Source organism: Diadema antillarum, unplaced genomic scaffold (genome assembly GCF_040938485.1).
Source record: "Diadema antillarum isolate AM-2024a unplaced genomic scaffold, OU_Dant_1.0 seq00001664_RagTag, whole genome shotgun sequence".
Taxonomy (NCBI): Eukaryota; Metazoa; Echinodermata; class Echinoidea; order Diadematoida; family Diadematidae; genus Diadema; species Diadema antillarum.
The window spans coordinates 130,053-150,325 of record NW_027272363.1 but is presented as its reverse complement, the minus strand read 5'-3'; the positions used below and the strand labels follow the sequence as shown (position 1 = coordinate 150,325).

Below are 20,273 nucleotides of genomic sequence, written 5' to 3'. Positions count from 1 at the left end.
GGTTGTTATTTCGATGACTCGTAAATCCGAAAATGAATAAAAGTTCGTTATTGCGGAAGTAAGGTTTTGTTTCGAAAATGAAGTAAGGTTCAGTTTTCCGAAGGTTCCGTCCTCCAAACGTTTTGTAGGCTTCGTTAATTTAAAAGATTGAATGATATGTGGCGAAGCGGGGGGGGGGGGGTGAGGAATAATTTTTATTTTCATTGTTAGGCCTAGTTATGAGTGTGGGCTTGAACAGATCTATCATGTCTAAAGAAAAGTCATGACCAGAAGAAAGAAGTTTAAAAGATATCTTCATAAAATGCTTTAAAATGCGGTATACAGCCATTCAATATCTTATCAAAATACATTCATTGTACTACACGATACTTAAGGGATTTTATACATGGTGGAGATGAGAAATGGGCTTTTAACGTTTGGTGAGATACCAAGAATCCACTTATGAAATAGTACAGAGCATACCATTCTATAAGGAGGAATTCAAAGTTTATTAGATGAAAATAGGTTTCGGAATTGCCGAGACACCCAAAAACAAAGTAAAACAAAGTGATGCTACTAAAAAAAGATGGGTCCTTTTTTCATTAGGAATGCTCTTTTTGGATATCTCTGCCATTTAAAGCCGATTTTCATCAAATAAACTCTGAATCCCTCTTAGAAGGCAATGTATTGCAGGCTCAAGGAACTCTCTGACCAGAGAGTCATGGTTTGCGAAGGAGCACGAAGAACGTGGGCAAATATAACCAACTTTGTACTTTCCTGTGAAACCATACGGGTACACAGTGCCATCATCCAATGATATTGCCATCTGGCCCTTAGCAGGTCGAACGGCTACATCATTGCGTACCATAAATAAAGTCCCAATAAGGTCCTCAACGTCTAGATTCTCTACACCAAAACCCTCGAAATGGATGAAATGTTTATCACGGGAAAAGGGGAGACGAGTTTCGCTAACGACCTGAAGGCCTGCGTACGGGTTAAGAGCCATCTGCTTGGTGAGCCGACTGTGCCGGAGCACCATTGTTTGAGTACGTTGGGCATAGCACATGTCATTTAAGGGGTGTCGGACTGTAAACTGTTACTATGAGTACTTGGTAAAAGTTTACGTTAACCATGTTAACAGTGGAGCTGGGTTGTTCTCAAAAAAATCCCTCCCAGAGCAGGGCAAGATTCAACTTAATCTGCTGGTAAAGGTCCACCACTGCCACCGCACAATAAAGAGGAATCTGACCTTGGTTCATCTAGAGTTAGCTTTATTAGCCTTATCACGATAGTAAGATGTGGTTCAAGTCTTGGTTACATTTCCTCCCACAATAGATGGCGCTATGAAGCTACAACTACAACTGGGGCAGAGCATTGGGTTCTCTACTCAAATCAGTTCCACAAATCTGTACATGTAGCTTTCGATTTCCTAACACTTTCAGCTGAACACAATGCTTCCTTTATCATCAGTTGTAGGCTTTCATGAATATCTTAAAGAGTGAATTGGCGTCCCTCGCTTGACTGATCAACTGGAGTCTCGCCCTCTGTTCTCTTTTTTTTCCCTGTTGATTGCCGGGGAATTTGAGTGGCACCGATCACCCCATTGCCCTGTATAGTTTCGAGTTTGATCATAGGTTATTGCTCGGTATAGTTCTGCCCTTTTTCATTGGTTATTGACCTGACATATTCTGGTTCTCCTTCCCCATGTTCTCTCAGTTCAGTTTCCACAGGTGACAATAATGCAAAGATAATGTCGTGTCTCGTGTTCCAGTTTCTCTGCGATGCTGAAAAGTTACTGACTATACAATAATACTCTGGACTAAAAACTCAGCGCATTTTGACAGAACGTTGTAAGTACGTTGATGTTCATGTTTCTTCATTTTTACTGCAAATGTGAGACCTGAATCATGGTGAGAGAGGAGATATGTGACGAGGTGTAAGCCCAATATATGAGCGAGCAAACAAAATGTGACCGAGAGGGAGGGGGGGGGGGGGGGGAGGTGGAGGACGGGAGACAGCACGGGAGGGGGACTATGTCATTGGGAAAATCCCAATCGTAAATTGCGTAAATCTGCTTCTACCAAAAAATAAGTTCACAGTCATGGGCGCGCTCAATAGCCATGACAGCGTGAACTATAACCCTAAATTTATCCACATACACTGACATGGCTTTCATGTTCGCGAGTTGAAAAAAAAAAATCGTCTTCCACCCTTATTGGTTGCAGATTTCTACTGTAAATCCAAGCTAAGTTACGTCAAGAAATCGTCTTCAGGGAGAAGATGACCTGAACGTCAGTAGTTAACACCTTTCAAACAAAATTCTTGATCATGATCCCTACCTGTTAGATATCTGAGCTTCAAGTCTATATTCCACTCTCAGTCGGTGAAACCATAATTGTACACCGTATGTCATGCGCGGAACGCATGCAGATGACGGTTAAGTTGGGAGTTGCGTGCGCATGTTTCATGCACGCCAAGAACATTTTAACTAGAGGTTTCCTGCGACAGGCAGATGCCAGGTCCTTTCATACATTGATCATGGAGTAAGGTCATCCCAAAAGGTAAGACCAATTACGTAGACCAATTTCTTCTGAAATGCTACAAATAATAACCATTTTCTGTCTCAAGGTCCCTTTGCGAGGTCAACTTTCGGTCAAATCAGGCAATTTGAGATTTTTAATGACCTCTCTGGGCAGGACACATCCTTCTGAATAAGCGGGACTCCTTTTTTTGGCAATTTTTGTTCCATTTATATTTTACTCCTTCAATTATCAAATAGGGCAAAGAGTGGTACCCCGGGCCCCAATATCGTTTTGTTTTTCAAATATGGCCGACATCCAGTTTGCATCCAAATTGCTCATTCAGAGTACACCGTCGCACCTTCGGTGATGACATATTTTTTTCGGCACGAAGTGGGCAACTGTATTGCCCACTACAGCCAACACGATTAAAAATCTCAAGTATTGTCGTGTTCTCATCATTTGAGAGTTATTTCCATGTGCAAAGAGAATTGATAGCGGGTGTACGCCACGACTTCGACACCCTCAAAGCATACAGCCCACGAGTCATACAGCCCATGAGTCATATAGCCCGCGAGTAACACAGCCCATGCGTTGAACATTGAGCAAGGCTCCTCAGTATGGCACAAGGCAAACAAGGCCCACGAGTTCGACATCACAAAGTATACAAGGTCCACGAGACCGATATTTTCAGTCTCGTGATGTAATATCGAACGCATGAGTCGTTTCTTACTGGGTCTCATTTGCTTACTGACTAACTCGTTAATCTTGTTTGCTTAGTTTCGAACTCGTGCGCCTTTCTTGTCTAGGGTCGGAGTCATGGGTCCATTTGCTTTTTCTGAGTTTCTTACTTTTGGGCGGTTTCGTGGGTGTCGGTCTCGTTGGATGACCCCATGAGTTGAGAGCACCCAGTCGGGGAAAACATAAAAAGTGTTTGAGTGTTATTGTGGAATATCATTGGATATGTGTAATTGCGTGAGAGTGAAACATTATACGTGTTTCTGTATCATATTTGATGTAAAGAATATATCATGTGGTTGTGGAGTTGGACTTAGTTTCGTTCTGCTAACATAAAGGAAAAATCAAAGAGCAACAAGAAAAACGAAGAATGGCTTTATCAAAGTTTCGGAGAGCAGCCTCTTGTCGTCTTATTGTAATGCTGGTACATATTAAGAAATATGGTTCACTTTTGCACCTTTAAAGGTGCAAAGTTATGTAACACTGGCGGCTCCTTTTTAGGACCAACTTCGCACCTTCAAGAAATGGTGCAAGAGTTGCACGATGTGCAAGGGTGAAATCTTGTACCATAGTGGGTGCAACTCTGCAAAGTTGCGCCACTTTATTGAGGGTGCATTCTTGTTCCCTTAGGTACATCTTTGCACCCAAACTAAGTGGTGCTAAGTTACATCTTTTCTTGAGGGGCCATTTACCTATCGGCGCAACTATGCACCCCAAGAGAGTGTGCAAAGCAGCACCCGAAGTTCCAAGATTGTGCCATGTCTTGAGGGTGCAATCTTGGAACTTTGTGTGCTGCTTTGTACCCGCAAGAAAAAGGGTGCATAGTTGCACCATCGGGAGCAACTTTGCCCCCTCGAAAAAGGCGCAACCTTGTACCTTTTTAGGTGCAATCTTGTGCCTTAGAGGTATAAATGTTGCACATATCCGGTACTTAATCATTTGCTCCATGACTGCAGTAAAATTGCACTGCCTGCTTCTTTAGAGGTGCAATATTGTCCAGTAATTTCAAGGTGCAATTTAGCATCACATAACCAACATGATACAATTTAGTTACTTGACTACTTCGAATCTTGAAAAGTGCGAACTGGTGTAAGCGCATTTGCTCAGTATATTAAATTACGCTATTGTTGCACTCTGCATAGTATATTGGATTAGTGTAATTTGGATCTTGTGAATCATGAAGTGTGTGTGTGGAATTTGGAATTTGTGAGTTGTGAAAACGTTAATGTAGAAGTTGACTTAGTTGAGTTTGAATGATATACTGAAGCAAAAAAAAAAAATACCCAATTACCTTCCAATAACAAGGTGAGCACTATCGCTATCTATCAAACAAACCTTCGAGGCAAGAGTATACATCTGCATGAAGGAAGAGGTAAAAGGATGATATGCAGTTGTATTGCAATGCGTAGTTATTCAATCTATAAGAATAAGTATAATGTTTAATACCATTACACAAAGCCTTAAAAACAAGAGCATGCTACTTACATTTCTAAAGCATACACCATATCTAAAAAAAAGTTGAAGGAGGAAAATAAGAAGTTGTTTGTATGCATTTGAATGAAGACATACTTATTCCCATGCGTACAATATTAGTGTAACATTGCCATTATGTATCATCCCCAAAAAATGCAATTCTAGCACAGATTTTAATCTATATAAAATCTAAAACATTTCTTATAATTAGCAGTTCGTTCCACAATGCCGGTGCCAATTGTCTTAAAGTCCTTATCACCAAATGTCTTGGAGTGCACACTTATTTTAGACATTAGATTCTTGGCACGTAGATTACGACTGTGGCTTAAAGAGTTATACGTGCATGTCAATGAAGACATTTGAATGCAAGGTACACAATATGATATCGAAATTGATACCAGCCCTTATCGGCAACCAGTGGAGACTATGCAGGATTGCAGTTATGTGTTCAGATTTCGCTTTGGGTGATACACGCCTTTCTGCTCATTTGGGATCAATTATTCGAGTTCCTCGAGCTGAGATTCCAGAAGTGAAATGAGCAAACAATCATTATAACTATCAAAGTGACTGAGAATAGTATATACCTCACTTTTTTTATTTATTTATTTATTTATTTATTTATTTATTTATTTATTTATTTATTTATTTATTTCTAATCTTTTGTCAGGGTAGTCCATTCACCAATAAATAGTGGTCTTCCATGGAGCCCTGAATAATATTGATGAACATATGTACATTAAATAATGTACATAAATAATAGTAATTATAAAAATTATTATTATTATTATTACTATTATTATTATTATTATTATTATTAATTAATTAATTAATTTTTAATAATTTCGGTGTCGTTGTTCTATACACGGAAAGTTGTTACGTTTTCCAGTCCTGTGTAGGGACACAAGGATTTACAGATCATCTCTGGCAAGAACGCCATGGTCGCGTGCAAAATGAATGCAGCCTATCATAATTAACTGAATAAGGGACTACCATGTATTCAATTTATACATATTAATCGGCTGATAGAACCTGTCGAAGAGTAAACTGTGGATATCATACGCCATTGTAAAAACCACTTTCTGTTCTATACATAGTATAAGTGGAATGTTATGAACCACTCAGGCATTACCAAATTATGAAGTATAAGAATATTCTATTTCCTTGAAACGGCTGCATTTGTATGAGCAGGAACAGTTTGACATCATACAAAGCAAGTGTCATGACCACAAAACTAAATAAAGTACATTATACAAGTATTGTACAAGGTTTTAGGAGACTTTGAATCATGTCCAAAAATCAAACAACCAAACAACCAAACAACAACTAGTGAAATGTTGTATAGCCAAGGTCCATTAACTTTTGATTCTTAACCTTTGAATACATGGCCCACATTTTTCAATGAATAAGCATCTTATGTGTTGTTTGAAGGTTTGCTTGGTGAAGTAAATGAGGAAGAAAGATTTGCGGTGACACCATGTGTATGTAGTCCTTAACCGGATCGTTGTTTGGCAGAAGAGCCTAGAAAGAGGAGAAATGAAGAGGGAAGCGACATATGGGGGTTGTGAGGAGGGCAAAAAGTGAAGAGTGGGAGACAGTAATGGGCTAGAAGTTGAAGTTGCACTAGTGGAGACGGTAGAGAAAGGAACAGAGAGAGTGGTAAGGAAGAAGATGTTCGGACATCGTTACAAGGGGAAAGATGAAATAGAAGGGAAGAGGAAGAGGAAGGAATTGAATGTTGGAGAATCATGGAGATAGGGGAGAGCAGTGAAGATTCATGAAACCAAGAGAAGAACGAAGTCGGCAAACAGCTGAACAGTGTGGCTATGGAATGCGGAATCAATGGAGAAAGGACGAATAATCCCTCGAAGGAAGGGTAAGTAGCGGAGAGATGAGAATATGTTGAGAGAAGGGAGAGAGAGAGAGAGAGGGGGGGGGGGGACAACGAATATAAGAAGAAAAGAACAAATTGAAATTCAAGACGTAAATTAGGGGAAGCTAGTGTGGATCCTAGAATTAAATGCTGCGGAGGAAAAAAAATGGAGAGGAAAATTGCTGACAGTTAAATCCTGAAAAGGTTCCTGCGGGAGAAATGCAAAAAAAAAAAAAAAATAGAAATTAAAAGCATCTGGATGCATCGTAGTTACATATAAAAGAAGAAAATGCTTTAGGAAAATACATTCAACCACTTCATAAATAATAAGTGAACAAATAGCAAAATATTGACATGTTCACTTCTTCCTTAATGACATGACAGATAATTTTCCTCACCGAATCATTCTGCCGTAATTCACGTACAAGTCATGGATATATACCTAGTTCGATTAAAAGTATACATGGAGTCATTTCCAAAGTATCTATATGAAAAGTATGCTTCAGAACTACATCATGTAATTCATTCTATAACTCTAATAAGAGAGTTATTGTTCCGCCATATTGCCTAACATGTTGACGTCCTCCTACGACGTTTGTTCGGCAAATTAATAGGCACAGAATAAAAATCTGCACAATTGTGCACGTTGTTGCCAAAGTCTCTATTCTTCTTTACAACTATTCTCAGACATGTATGCTGATGCTGTATGAATTAGAAACGGAAGCTTCATAAACCTTCACCATCTAACAAGGCAAACGCTAAGTGGTGTCTCGCCCACATATCAAAATTTGTTATTACAGTGATTTTCAAATGGAAGTTCACTGACTTATTGTCTGTTGACGTAGTCGGACTTCACCAATATTAACACTTGACAGCCATTTTAGGATGACCTGAATTTGGTGGTAATATAGCTCAAAAGTGTGAAAAGTTATTGAGAGAACACCATAATACTGTGTCGACTGTGCTTACCAGGTAAGATACAAAGATAGATCAGTGAAATGACATTGTAGAATTTGACAATGAGCTACAACATCTGACCTTGAATGCTTGCCCCCACAAGGTGGTAGGAGCAACTTCGTGCAATCGTATACATCATGCAAAGTTTCATTTGGATACCTCAAACAGTACTTAAAGGAAAAAGAAACCCAAATGTACACGTGGATTGGAGCAATATCATGAGAATACATCAGTGCAAATATAAGGAAAATCGTATGATCCACAGCAAATTGTGCACATTTCTAAGTTTCAGTGCCGCTTTCACGTATGGAAACGGATATGAAGAAAATATCAAGGGAATTCCATAAAATTTGATTCTTAATGACAAGTACAAATTCCTTTGACTTATTTGTCGTTGGCATATGCAAAGGGTAATATTGCCCCCCTCTCCCGCTTTCTGAAGTCAAGTGCTCCTTTTGTAATGCTAGAAAATGAAACAATGCTGAATTTTCTTTACATTTCTTTTTATCATTTTCCATGGTCGACGTAAAAGATGTAGCTTTCTCGTCTAGTGATGGCGGCACTGAAACTGAATAATAAAATATATTTATATTCATATACATACATATGTATACGTATGTATATATATATATATATATATATATATATATATATATATATATATGTGTGTGTGTGTGTGTGTGTGTGTGTGTGTGTTTGTGTGTGAATATATATATATATATATATATATATGTATATATACGTATATAGCTCTTCAAAGGATTTTCCGATATTCCTTAATTTATCAATGATGTAGTGTGTTCTACTCCTTAAGTAAACTTCCTGCATTCCAACTCGTCTAGCTGTATATTTTCCTTCCATTTCCCTTTATGATACATTGTTGCCATAATCGATTACAGACTGATATACGGACGGATGGAGAACATGAAAAACATCATGCCTCTGGCGACAATTCCTGGCGAAGTCATGAAAAAGAAATTATACACCATGAATACTTTAGGCTGGGAATTTATCAAGACAATTATTGAACAATATTGTTAGTGAAATGCCGTAGGTTTCTTCTTTTTTGAGAGAGAGAGAGGGAGAGGGAGAGAGAGTTGCCTGTTCAGATCAAGGCTTGCTATGTGCTGCTAAAGAACGCGTTGAGGGTTTCTGCCTTGGTTGGGAAACTCAACGCCATGCACAAAGCATATAAGGCAGCAAACATTGTAGACACGATTCAGGTATTCTGCAGATTTCAAAACTATCCAGACAAATAGTGATGTCACTAGTGTGCCGCATTTCTCACATAGTGAAGATTGTGGGAGTTAGTCCTGCAAGGTTCTGAAAAGATGTTAGGCCCCCAAACGCCAAAAGCCAAAAGAAAATCAAACTTTCGTTTGCTTTTTTATATTTTGCCTTGTTTTTGCCTTATTCTATTCAAATGCATGCAAATAGGTTGCTTTTTTTGCTTTTTTGTTTACGTCCCAAGCCCTTGAAAAAGACTGTTATTCGGTCGAAAGCTCGGGAGAATTAAAGGCTAAGTGAACACATTGCAACGTCTGCGAGCAGTCGTTCCTCCGTCACACCTATTATATACATAAAATCTGTGATAGCATGTATGTCGAACGACGAACAGTCTACCAGACTGCCAAGCACCGAATGCACGGTTGACCTATGAAAATGAATGATTTGCTTTTCAGATGTCAAGATGTCACGAAAAAGAGAATAGAAAATGGTATGTGTATTTGTGCTGGAAGGGGAAGGCTTTGTAACTCTACCACGTCGACCGTGGTATCCTTTGTGGTATACTGCGAGGGATCTTCCCTCCCCATGTCACCTCATACTAACAAAAATAAGTTTAGTGTAAACATAGAATCATTCGCTCATGTTGTTTACATTTCTCAATATAATGCTCTTAACGTTGATCTAATGTTCACCTTTAATATGCGAATGCATTATGAACACCGTTTCAACGGAAATGTTCCAAAAAAAAAAATATTTGGTTCATACATATCTCGCTCGGCAGGTTGATTTACATCCCCTTCCACTTACTAAAACAGTTTTTGCTAAAATGCAGTTATGTTTACAAGACTGCAAACAGTAGAATGGTTTGCCCATTCGAGCAAAGCCAGTACATCATTCTCTTTAAATGGCTCCAAACGTAAATTAAATTTCAAACAAAAAACTCACATGAATGATAGTTATTTCAATTTACCTGATTATAACTCTTCAAAATGTTATTTTTCATATCTACTTTTGATGCATGATGGATCAATTTGAAGTGTACGCTCGCATTACCTCTGATTTACGCGTTTTTACTCCCATATAATTACACTAGTACACATTCTTTGAACTCGTTATGAGCTTAACGGCAGATATGCTTATTATTTGTGTCAGTTCTTTTAATTTAGTTTTCATTTTCTTGTTCTTTTTTCTTCCCTTTTTCCTTTCATTTCTTTCACTTTTTAGCCCCTTTGTACATTGATAGTTTAGCTTTCATAGTTAGTCATCAGTACTTTGTGTCCTACCTCTATTGCAAAACTAAATAGCCTTTTGACAAAGCCTTATGGCTGAGACTTTGAATAGAGAGTAACTGCGAGAGAATGAGTGAACGCGAGACTGCGTGGCGTGGCTGTGCCTCTCGATCTACCCGTTCACCTGGTTCTCACAGTGCTCGGTGTGGCGAGTCATTCTCATTTCTCAGCCACAAGGCCTTGTCAAAAGGCTATTGCAAAACGTATTATAAGACATTGCCATTCGTTCCTGGAATCCGCTGTTAAAAGCTTTACTTTTGCAGTTCTTTTATATTCCACATCTTATTGAGAATTGTCTTTTTTATATAGATACGTTTAGACAGAGACACTTTCTCGTTTAAAATGATCCACTATATATATATATATATATAGAGAGAGAGAGAGAGAGAGAGAGAGAGAGAGATTAATATCAAGTTAATTTTTATTTTATTAATTCATTCGTTATCATTTATTTATTTACTCATTCATCTATTTTATTTCTTCAATCTATTTATTTGCTTTGTTTTAATTATAAACCTTTTACAGATTTCAGTATATTTTGTTGAAATGCTAGAAGTTTGAATAAAAAAAAAAACGGGATTTATTTGATATATTTTTTTTATTTCTTTACAAAATTTTTCCAGTTCAATTCAATTTATTTTTTCATTAATAAAAGTAAATACATAATACGACGGAGTACATTTATCAACTCAATTTTTAACAATTTGAAAGAACAAATCGTATAGGCAAAATATATGTACGGATTGTAGTAGAAACACAAAAGAGCAATGTACACTTTGCAATTGAATTAAAACTTAAAAAAAGTGAATATGATGATGGAAAAGATTGTTCCACTATTCAAAAAAAAAGTAACGCTTGTAGGACGTGGATCACGCAAAGAAAAAACATCAAATAACGTGACCAATTGGCAATATAAGGTGTTTATGCTAAATTGATCTTTGTACATTTGGATCACTTAACATTTGATCATTGATATATTTGGTGTTGATAATACAGATCATACTTTTAACAGTACTTAAAGGGACAGTACAGTATTGATGGAGATGAGAATTGGGCTTTTAACTGTTTGCGAGATACCAAGAAAACACTTATGAGACATACCATTTTAAGAGGAACTCAAAGTTAATTTGATGAAAATCGGGTTTGGAATGACTGAAACATCCAAAAACAAAGTAAAACAAAGCGATCGTAACAAAGTGTGGGTCCCACACTTTCTAAAATCGCTCTTTTTTGGATATCTCAGCCATTTCCAAACCAATTTTCACCAAATAAACGTTGAATTCCTCACAGAATTACAATAGTCATGCTCTTTCATATTTCATAAGTGGTTTCTCATTATCTCACAAAAAAATGTTAGAAACCTGAAATTAGGTCTGAACCAAAACTATACGATCCCTTTAATGTCAAATTACAAAAGAAATACAAACTCAAAGCAACATATCAATGTTACGGCACAGGCACTATTTTTTTCATATGTACTAGGAAAGTATGTAATCGGTATATCTGAAACGTGACTTGCTCACACGTCCCCAAATTTGTTTGATTTTGGGACGTACAATGTTTTGTTTTGTTTTTTGGTTATCGTAAGAGAGGTAGAATTGGGAGGAGAGATTGATATTGTATGTATAACCAATTGGGTGTGAAGTTGCAAACTGGTATTCATATTGAAGGTTGTAAAAGCTCGTTTTGGGAAATCAAATGATGAGATAAAAGATAGGAGAATTGGGGTTTTATGCAAAAAAAAAAATATATACAAATTACAAATTTGTATGTGTTTTAAACGTAGTTATCCACAAAAAGGTAATAATACTGATTTTAATGTATGTATTGATGGACTGCCTGCAAATGCAGTGGAAACAAATTCTCAGGAATCGCAATTGGAATTATCATATTAACAATTTTCACACATCTATTTCAAAAACAATGGGAACTCTATACCGATTGAAAAACCTTTTATCTCGTAATTCCCTTATTATTATACATAACATACTGAAATATTGTATGGGGGAACTGTGGCTAAGGTAGAATAAATTTGATCTTTGTACTCTTCAGAAAAGTATTGTGCGATTAACCTCTAATCAATTTGATTAAATCCTCTTTTATCCATTATTTCATCAACTGAAAATTATGAAAGATAATCATATACACAATTTTCAGACTGCGATGTTTATGCAAATGAATACATGCAACTATCATTCTGAAATATTTGATAGGCTTTTCATTGCAAACTCTTCAGTTCATTCACACCCAACGCGTTAATCATCCAATTATCATCTCGCAAACCCTAGAGTCATTGTAGCCCCAACATTTTTTAAACCATCACGGGCCAGATGTCTGGAATTCTCTGTCTCCATGTGTAAAAGAGAAAAGTGTATATTAATGAATTTCTTTAAAGGAGAATTAAAAGATATCCATACTTCCAATGTTCTTCCGATATATAAGTAAAATCATATCATCGTGGTTTTTTTTTTAAATTCTGTACAACAAATTTAACATTAACGTGCATATATTGAACTGAATTGAATTGAATTGAATAACTGAAACTGCACCGGTCTTACACTCGAGACACAGTACACAGTTCCAGCATATTTATTTTCATATTTCACTTGAGATTCATTTCATCGAGATACCTTAAAAAAAGAATACAAACCAAGCAAGATACAAAATATGTTATAAATCGGGTCATGGACAGAAAGTGTGTCAGCGTTTATAATGTACATAAGATAATTCTCTATAACTTGTGAAATATGATGGAACCGCAAAAGCAAAGCTTGTAAACGCAGGTTCCAAGAAAATATACCAGTGTAAATTTGATATGCATTCAATGGAGATAGGACACAAAGTAATAATGACGAAACTATATAAAAACTAAATCATCAAGGTACAAAGGAAAAAGGAAATAAAAGAGATATAGAACCTAAGGAATAAGAACTGAGTAAAAAATTTAATATAGCATGTAGATACACAAGTATATACACACACATATCTAGAATGAAATTCATAACGAGTTCAATATGTTACTATACTGGTACGGATGCAGTGATTATATTATGGGAGCATAAACTAGAAGTAAGCAATCATAAACTGCAGGTTGATTCATCATACATTAAATGAGGATACTGCAGATAACATATCAAAGATAAATTCTAATCAGGCAGGTTATATTCATTTATTAACTTTGATCTCAATTTTTGTTAAATATAAACATACTAGAGCAATTTATTAAGTCGGCGGGAAGATCATTCCAGTATCTAGGTCCATTAAAAACAATTGTTTTTTGAGCAAGGAGTGTGCGAGTACGTGGAAGGTAAAATGAATCTCTTTGTCTTGTTGGGTAAGCATGGACGGCATAGTTTTTCTGAATCATGTGGGTAAATACGTCAGGCAAGCCGCTGGCTGATAACTGAAACATAAATGTGCCTAAGTTACATAAAAACAAGTCAGCAACCTTAAGGAGTGTACTTGACACACTTTTACAGTTGAACATATCACAGCACAACCGTTGACCACTCACACCCAGTAGCGTACACCCTCGATGCACGGTTGTTGCACGGCTGTTGCGAACCGACTTCCCAGTCAAGCTCTTCGAAGATGGTGCCCTTTATAACCAATTTTATTCATGTATATTCATTCTTAACGTACCCCATCAAGCAAATAAAGTTTTGAGTTCATAATTATTATCAGAATCTCTCTTGTTTTTGTCTCAGGGTAAGCTTCTATGTAATCCCCTACACAGGCATATTAAGTTTTTGAATTTGTTGTTATATGTACATGTAACACATTCCAAGAAAAAGAAAGATGAAATCAATTAAAAGCGAAAAAATGCTAACAGATCGTCAGAATCACTTTCACAAACAGGAAGATCTCACGTGGGCATCCCTCGTTCCGGCCCAGGCAAGGAATTCGGATCTGGCAGCTATAGACGAACTGACATCATGAAAGTGTCATCAGCTATTTCGATTTGTATTATCATTGGTACGTTTCCGATGTCTTTAAAGCATATCAAATTTTATGAATAATAAAGAGATATAGTGTAAGCTATAGAGCAACACCATTTGCAGAGTAAGTAATCTGTCAACAATTTATATTAAAAGGTTAGAAATGAATCCTTTTAACCCTATAAAGTAGGGGGGCACATTGTGCCAGATTTTCATTCGCCACTCCTTCGCCCTTGATACAATTTTAACCAAATTTGGTGACTTTTCCTAAAATCTTATTCCGAACATTTTGATATACAGGACGTATAAAAAAATACCCTTTTGAAAAAAATTGTCTAAATTGCGTTTCAAATACATTTGGAGGATTTTTTCATAAAATATATGAATACACAATAGTCTCATCTATCAAGTGCAATCAACAAAACAAATTTTTGTTCACGCTTGGCTGAACGCTGACGTTCTTTGTCCAGAGTGTGAAAAATGGCTTGCGCCAAATTGAAAGAAGATGGAAAATTTAGCAAGCAGTCCAAATAAATGTTCTTATTTAAACAAATTGCCCTTTTGCTCACAGTCTTGATTTTGTTATGATAGTTAAGGAATTTTCCGACGATTTTCTGTCACGTTTTAAGTGATTCCATTGTGTTATGGAAGATTTATTAACAACATCAAGATCTTTTAAGCACAGTTATCACAAATCATGCATAGACATATCGAACCCACATGCCAGTCACTCAGTTAAGAAGAAAGGAACAAAATTAATGCATCCTTAGATCATTCAATCAATACAATCAATCAACCAAATCAATCGAATCAAATCAATCAATCAATCAATTAATCGTTCATTTAATCAATCAATCAATCAGTCAGTCAGTCAGTCAGTCACAATTGTATGCATGTTTGAAGTGACAGATCGACATAGGGACTATCACCCCCCCCCCCCCCCGGCGGTTTAAAGCCTTGGTTTTTGTTGTTGTTTTTTTTTTTAGGTTTTTGGTATTTTGTTCATCCAAAATGGCCACTACTCTCTTCCCTTGTTGATTGGTATTGATGTGTCCGTGTATTGTGAAAACTGTGCTTTAAAGATCTTGAAGTAATTACACACTCCAATTCTCAACAATTAATTTAGAAATGAAATCATAAAAATTACGATAAAGCTGATAAGGCTGACAAAAAAAAATCTCAGACTATCATAACAAAATCAAAGCTCAAGCAAAAGAGCAATTTGTTTGAATGGGAGCAGTTACTTGGACTGCTGACTTAAGTCCTTTTTCACATTCTGGATAAAAAGCGTCAGGGTTAAGCCAAGCGTGAACAAAAATTTATTTTGTTGATTGCATTTGATAGATGAGACTATTGGGCATCCATAGATATGAAAAAAAAATTCCGAAACATTTTGAAATCACATTATCAATCTGCAAACTTAAAATTTCAATATTATGGGAATATGAAATATAACTATACATATCGTATGTACCAAACGATAATTCACTGTTCTCATAATGTATTTCTTTATTTTGTTATGAATAGCGCCCCTATGTGGTGACCTTGGGAAATTTGAACCATAACAAATAATGAGTTTTGACCTACACATCAGTTGTGGCAAACATGAAAAATATTGGTCTATGATTAGACAAATATACTGGGGATAAAGAAATAATACAGAAAATTCATGTTTGTAGCACATTTCCTATGTATTTCTTTATAATTTGGTAAAAAGCAACCTCTATGGGTGACCATGAAAAAATTCAAGTTTATAGTATGTGGTCTGTAGAGTATGAGTTTCTCTACCCATGTGCCAAATATGACCATGAAACATCAAACAATAACGAAGTTATATAGGGGGGGGGGTGTCCAACCCCCTTGGCCTGGGAGGGTAAAAATAGCTTTGGCTTTATAGCGTTAAACCTATGAAGACTCTCACTGTCTTCTGCATCATAACCTAGTAAATGATAGTTATGTGGTGCAAATACGACCGATGCAGTTCATGTTTAATATGCACATGCTTTTTACTTTTGCTTCTGTTGTTGTTTCATTCTTTAAAAGGCTTTCAGACAAAATGTAATGTATACGTGAACACAAATTTGCCTGCCACATTAATACAAGTCATTTATATTTGCAAACGTGCCATACACTGAAAACAACTATATACAAAACTCTAAAATATATAAAACATATACATCTCACTGTACTTGTATAATAAGTTGCAGAAACCTTTTAATAAACTGATGGTATTAACCTTTGGGATCCAGAACAAAGCCTATTGAGATTACAGTATGTTGTAATGAATGGATTCTGGCTACGCCTAGTTGTTAAAAGAAATCTAAAACACATAAACACACACAATTCATATGTATATATATATATATATATATATACTCCTTTAAGTGAGAGATACAGAAAGTAACTGTTTCTTGCATCGTAAAATGGACAGGTTGTTTGGGGACCATGATTGGTGCAGAAGGAGTAGAGTACTACGGGACAGACCCAGGTATGATTCTTCTTGCATTTTGTGTGAACATTGGTTGTGGTTCTGGGAGGGTTCATCAGCCATTAGTTTTACTTTCATCATGTCTCATACTAGGTCTTGATCTACGGCACCCAGTATGTTCTCCTCCAAAGGTGGGCGGGGGGAGGGTGTACTGAAATACCATAGTGGATAAGACTATTGACTCTAGATCGAATGTTCCGAGTTCAAATCCCGTCAAGTATCTATGTCCGTGGACTAATGTTTTACCCACCATATATGCCCCCTCGACCCTGGAGTACAAAAGGGTACTTCGCAAGGCTGGAGTAATGATAATCGTAGGGCCATTCGACGCTGCAGGGGCTACCCTTTAACTGTTTAATAACCCGAAGACGGTCATAAATATGATTATCATTTTAAGGTGTAGCAAGTAAAAATACTAAAAGCGAAAATGTCAGAGGTGAATGTCTAATGGTATTAAGTAGTATATAGCAAATGTATTTGTCATGCCATGTATTTAAACAAGTAATAACATCCTTACTAAAGAAAATAGTATTATCAAAAAATGGCAATAAGTCGAAATGTTTTATTTATCACAGTCATTTTAACATATATCAATATCCATGGAAGTTCATCTCCGACATAAAACGTCGGCCATGTCGTCTCTTAGTCGTCTCTTAGTTTGTTTGTATGTTTGTTTGTTTACACCGAAACAGTTCCCTAAAAACGAATCCGGTGCGCACTGTCTGTCTCGTGTTGGTGGCTTAAAGTGATTTTTATTTAAATTGAATTGAGCAATAAAGAGTATCTCATACCCCACATCTAGTGTATAGAGGCAACAACAACGGTGAAAAAAAAAAGAGAAAGTGGAATTGGCAAACAAGTTGCTTGTTGATGTGTGTTTACCTGAAAAGAAATTATGATGATTATGTCGTTAAAGGAGATTTCATCAAATTTAACTCGTATGTATTTCCTCTATATATTTATCTATAAAACAATACTATTTCTGAAGGGATGTTACATGAGTGACAATGATCTTTAAAGGGATTATCTTCTTCTATTTTTTATATCGTCGATTCTCTGACACAGACAAGATTGCCGATTTTGAAAATGAATTTTTCACGAGATCACACAAAAAAACAGTAAGTACATACATTTTCTCTTTTGCAAATTTTGTGCGAGATTATTGTTTATCTTTTTTCAACTCATTTTTTATTTCTTGATATGATTCACGGAAAAGAAAATTTCATAAGAGCATTTGTATTGATTTTGTGCTTGTAGCGCATGTTGCAACCGTGACTCAAATTCTTCATTACGCACATGAAAACTATAAAATTACGCATGAAAACTATAAAACCCAAAGTATACAATTGTAGTATCAGTTTATGCGTTTCTAGGGATTTTCCACGTATGTTCATTGCAATAGATTTGTTTTAAATATTCTTTCGTTGACGTACTATTTTTCCCGTAGTTTATTTGTTGTTGGCTTCTTCTCTTGGATAGATTCACATATGTTGTCGCCAAATTAAGTTGTTGGTGAAGGGTCGATCGCATAGCTTTTTCCAACCGTGGGTTTACGATGGAGTAGCGACTGACGTTGTGACGCAAAAGAAAATTATCGTAGTTCATCATTCCCAAGTTACCTCAACTTACGACGCTTTGCGCCTGGCTATGATAGATTATCTGACGTCACTAGGAATTCTCGTTGGTATGTATCATTTCCCTTAATCTTTGCCTATATCATGTTCATATGTTAGAGTCCCAAAGCAAAGCAACACGAACAGAAATGAATTCCCTAGTATTACCCTTTCAACTACCTCGAGCAGTTGCTCATTATGTCCCATATTTCCTATTGTGAGTTTTTTATTTATCTTTTTTATGGCTTGTTGAGGAGTGAGTTCATGTTCATACATTGTTCATACATTTCTTGATAGTAAGAGCATGATGTTATGACTTTATGTAAGCGTCCGCGTCTTTTTTTTTAAATTCAGTTGAAACTAACTTTACAGCTTCACCAGTAAAGTTTGACATTCTATATGTGTCCGTGCGTAACTACAACATCATGTTCAGTATAAATGGAAGTACTGTTTTCAGGTTTGTCTGTGCCATCGAAAATAATCATATTCAATTCAATTCAATTCAATTCAAAGGTTTTATTTTCACTTCCTTTATGTTATTAACAATAAAACTATTTCTATCGCTGGGATAAAGGTGTCTCTCCATTTTCAAACGAGCTCAGGGTATGTTTGGACATGTTATTTCATGAAAACACAAACAAACGCACACACACACACACATAAACATATACACAAATACGCAAAATCTTAAAAAAGCCTATTTTAACTGCTTCCACGGTCTTACTGCCTTGTGATTTAATGTCAGTTTTCAGATAGAAAAACCTAGAATAAGTAAAAAAGAAGACAGAGAAACAAGCTGCTTTTTTAAAAATTCTACTGTCACATTTCGTCGGTGTTACCACGAACCGACGCTATTTCGTTTTTGAGCGAAAATGCAGTTCTGAGAAAATCGCGTTTAAAGATCTCACAAGTTTTAGACAACGTTTTCAATGACTTTTCCTGTCTTGTGTGTGAAAATTTTGACAGGGTGATGAGAGTGGAAGTTATTCTTCCTATCCATAGTGTAATTTTAGTGTGAATTCAAAAAATTTACGATATTTCTGTCTTCAAACTCACTGCGTCGGTTCGTAAATCCATCGTTTCTTGCGCGCACCATAGGTTATGTACTTAAGCGCGGGTCCCACGAACCGACGTAAGTTGTATTACGCCGGTTCGTGGGACCCGCGCTGTAGGGCCTGTACAATAGGTAACGTGCAATACGCGTGTATTTACGAACCGTCGCTATTTCATTTTCGTATGTGTTTACATACAAATACTATTAGGGCTATACCTGCTTATCAACAATAACCTTATTAATTGAAATTAATTGTCATGTAATGATTGTTGTGATGATTACAATACATTTAGTGATAACTAAGATGATAATACAAGCCAGTTTCTCTTGATTGTTCTAAAAAGAGTGTTGTCATTGTTTTCATCTTCATTTAGTACACGCATGTATTGTTATTATAGCTGTGGTTGATCGTTCCAAAGATTTCTTTGCCCCCCCTTTTTTTTTGTGGATATATTATTATTTAACACTTTTGCGTTTGGACATCTATGGTAATACATGTATTCGGTATACTGTGTTTCATATTTTTTTACTGTTTTTTTTTTACTTAATTAACTTACTTTTTCATTTTTTCACATTATTTTTAATTCAAATTTAGTTCACTTCTTTCATAATAATTATGAATGTTTGTTCTAAGATGAAGGATACCGCTAAATCTTGGGAAAAAGATGTGCCAGTCAGTAATAATTACTTGTATTTACTCATCTTTCATACTCATGCATGCACTCTGTTATTTCTTTCTCTGAAATAATATATTAATTTCTTTATTTCTTATTATTTCACATATTTGTGACATTTACTTTGTCACAATTTTTATCAGTGTCATTGTCATTTGGCTCGCATGCGAATTCACTCATAATTCCTCATTTTCCATCTTTCTCTTTCCTGCTCAACAGATTCTATGATAGCTGCACCTGATCATATAAAGACATAAACTCATCCTGCATGCACTCTTCGAAACTGATAAACTCCTAAAAATACATGAATATCAACACTATCAGAATTTCAAGCTTCATTTTAAATATATAACAATGGTCATGTTTTATTATGCCTTTTGCAGCAATATATTGAAGAGGTGCATTATGTAATCGAAGAAACATAGGTCCTCAGTAGAATATCAAATTTGAATTA

General features: G+C 36.1%; 1 protein-coding gene across 1 annotated transcript in view; it reads left to right on the top strand.

Moving 5' to 3' along the window:
• LOC139711515 (uncharacterized) overlaps window positions 1-20,273 on the top strand; it is a 189,851-nt gene that overhangs the window by 88,790 nt on the left and 80,788 nt on the right. The window lies entirely within an intron of this gene.